Genomic DNA, 3,581 nt, shown 5'->3' on the forward strand with positions numbered 1-3,581 from the left:
CGGGATAAAATGGATTTCAATAATGGCCGAGCGTATAAGTGGAGACATAAAGGGAACAAGCGGGCTACCTTCTCTCAAACAGTGACCCATAAAGAAATTAACCCTAGATACGAACAGTCTTCTAGTGATTTTTTTTCTTCGGACCACAGCGACCTAGAGGGAGCAACAGGAGGGGTAGACGCAAGAATAGGTGGCACAAGGAAAAGAAACAGGGGCTACAAACAGATGTCTCCAGCTTACAAGAGGGAAACGAGGTACAACCGCAGGAAACGGTGACCACCCCCTCCTCATCATCTGCAACAGGCTGTACATCCGGTCCAGGTAATTTACAAATTATCAACTTAACATCTTATAATCTCACTACAGCTGAGAGATCTGTCTTGGAACGGGGTCTAACTTTTGCTCCCATGAATACCTTGGATAAATTTACCCTTGTAAAGGATGTGTATCTCTTTTGTCGGCAGCTGACGTTCAAGCTGCTTTACCATCATCCCTCTCCAGTCGATAATTTTCCGAATGTCGATAGACAAGTCCTTAGAGACCTGATGGACCTGCTGCAGGAGAATGAAAATACGACCTCCAGAAGACCCTTTACTAGTCGTCTGCCTTCCCAAAGTACACCTTCTTTGGCCCTTTTTCCAGCAGTTCATATTTTCTTCATGAATGTATGTCGGGACATTCAGAATCTTCCCCTTGACACGCTTAAGAATCAAAATTTAAGTAAGGACGAATACAAAGCACTCCTTGATTTACAACGCAACAAGGACTTTTTGATACGGGAAGCTGACAAGGGGGGAAATATTGTTCTGTGGCCTAACTCTCTCTATTTACAGGAGGTGATGCGTCAACTACAAGCCACTCCATGTTATACCCGCCTTCCAGCTGATCCCAGTGAAGTATTCAAAAAGAGGTTGGATGTTCTAATTGGACAAGCTTTGCGTCAGGGGACCATCAATAAGAAAGAGGCTGATTTTCTGACTACTGATGACCCAATAGTACCTACTTTTTATCTTCTTCCCAAGGTACACAAATCTTTGGAAAATCCACCTGGCAGACCAATAGTCTCTGGTATTGGGGGTTTGTTTGAAAAACCGTGTATTTACCTTGATTTCTTTTTACAGCCTCTTGCTGTTAATTTGAGCTCTTACATTCGGGACTCGACATATCTTATTCAAATTTTGAATAATTTTTGCTTACCATCACAGACCTTACTGGTCACTTTGGATGTTGAGTCCCTGTACACGAGCATTAGCCACGATTTGGGCCTGGAGGCTATTGCCTTTCATTTAAATAAAGATTCCATGGGCGACAGGGCACACAACCGCTTCCTTTTGGATTTGCTTTTCTTTATTCTCGATAAAAACTATTTTGTATTTGATAGGACCTTTTACAGACAGAGTATGGGGACTGCTATGGGAGCACGCTGTGCCCCTGCTTATGCGAATTTGTTTTTGGGGTGGTGGGAGGAGTTGGTGGTGTATTCTCATGTTGGCTTTAAAACACACTGCCTTAAATGGCTACGGTATATTGATGATGTCATCTTTTTCTGGACAGGCACAGAAGAAAGTTGCAGATCATTCATCAGTGAGCTGAACCAGAATCCCTATAATATCAAATTAACGTTTAACATTTCTTGTACGACGGTGGAATTTCTGGATCTCAGTCTCTCTTTGGAAGGTTCGCATATTTCAACTAAATTATACCGTAAGCCTACAGCCACCAACAGCCTCCTACATTATACCAGTTTTCACCCCCAACACTTAAAAAACGGTATCCCCACAGGTCAGTTTTTCCGAGCTAAAAGAAATTGTACTGATCCATCGGACTTTTTGTCGGAAGCAAGAACATTGACAGATCGTTTTAAGAGCCGTGGTTATCCCAAGAAAGTCATTTCTGCCTCATATCAAAGAGCAAGAACAAGTACACGCGCAGAATTGCTACAGAGAAAGCCACGTGAGTCTTCTAGACCTATAGGGATAGTGACCACTTACAACAATCAGTGGCACGATGTACGTAAAATTTTGGGCAAGAATTGGGGTATTCTATTGAGTGAGGCAAAATTGGTACCACACATCTCCAATACGCCCAGTCTGGTAGCACGAAGGGCTCGGAATCTCAAGGATCGGCTTTGCCATAGCCACTATATACGCCCCACGGTTAGACTGAACAGGGGGGTTAGGACTTTGGGTACCTACCCTTGTGGTGATTGCAATGTGTGCCAGCATATGGTTGCCAGACATGGCATTTCATTACCTATCTACCCTTTCCAGATTGTACCCAAAAAGGCATACTTTAATTGCAAGTCACGAAATTTAGTCTATGCCCTTGTCTGTAATTGTCCAAAGATATATGTGGGACAAACCACTCAAGAATTCAGAAGGAGATTACAACAACATCTTTCTAATATCTCCACTGCCAACAGGGATCGTGACAAGGGCAAACATATCACCCCAGTGGCTGCACACTTTTTAGAGGTACATAATGGACGTTTCATGGGACTAAGGGCAATGGCCCTGGAAGAAGTGCCTACCAATATTAGAGGGGGCGATGTGGGCCTGAGACTGCTCAGATGTGAATCCAAATAGATACACGATCTGGGCAGTCTCTCTCCAAGGGGTCTGAATGCAGAATTACTTTTTACAGGGTTTTACAAACAACTATAAATGATCGTGACTCTGTTGTGCTCCCTCTGGGTTTCTACTTTATGGTTTTTGTGTATAGCTTTTTCATATATTTTCATTTTTTATTTCAACAGATTTCTTAGTCTCCTTCTCCTTTACGGCTCAACTGGACATGGACATCTTTATTGCCTAGTATTCAACTTTTGTGCTCACAGACTGAGAATTGGTCACTGCAATCAAATCCGTTTTAGATCTTTGATGGACCTATTTTGATTTTCATAATGTTTGCCGGTCCTTGCGCTTTCTCATGGGGGCTAGTCAATTATTATATCAGTATATACTGGCTTTTGTTCATATATACATTATTTTTTATTTTATTTTATTTTTTTTTTCTTATTTTCATAAGTGTATATTTATTGTTGTAATTGCAATAAGCTATAGGGGTAAAATCTGATTAAAATTTAAGGAATATAAATTTAAAACTTATTTATTCTTGGTATTTCAACTCTGCAGATGAATTGTATTCTATCTGCTTAAAAAACCATGGTTTTTTAATTAAATGCAAAAGAAAGCATGGGACTGTTAGTCTGTCAAACTCATATGAGACTTGGGTTTTCTCTCTTTGTGTATATTTTCAGGCTATATCTTCAGGCTAGTTGCCTTAACTTTATTGTAAGGCACACATGTGGTCTCATCATGATATAACTAGCCGCTATTCTAATTCCCCATTTAACCCCTTTTTCGTTCTCTCCTATCCCTTTCTGTATGGTATTTTTTCATACACTTTTTCTATTATACCAAGTAGCACCTTAATAGAACTGTGGCTTATGACTTTAAGCTCTCTTAACGCATTCATTCTAAAACTGGGATTCTGTTATCTTTATTGCAGAGTGTTTTTTTTTTTTTTTTTTCATATTTTTATGGCTTCCGGTCTCTGATAAGATGTGGGAGATGGCTGGT

At 40.5% G+C, this 3,581-nt stretch overlaps 1 long non-coding RNA gene across 1 annotated transcript; it reads left to right on the plus strand.

Annotated features, from left to right (window-relative positions):
• Positions 1-804: 804 nt before the first annotated feature.
• Positions 805-1,940, plus strand: LOC141049092 (uncharacterized). Its single transcript, XR_012220245.1, has 3 exons — positions 805-1,022; positions 1,555-1,677; positions 1,783-1,940. It is a non-coding gene; the product is annotated as an uncharacterized lncRNA (long non-coding RNA).
• Positions 1,941-3,581: the final 1,641 nt, after the last annotated feature.

Source organism: Dendrobates tinctorius, unplaced genomic scaffold (assembly GCF_039654945.1).
Source record: "Dendrobates tinctorius isolate UK_male_01 unplaced genomic scaffold, ASM3965494v1 ptg000143l, whole genome shotgun sequence".
NCBI classification, from domain to species: Eukaryota; Metazoa; Chordata; class Amphibia; order Anura; family Dendrobatidae; genus Dendrobates; species Dendrobates tinctorius.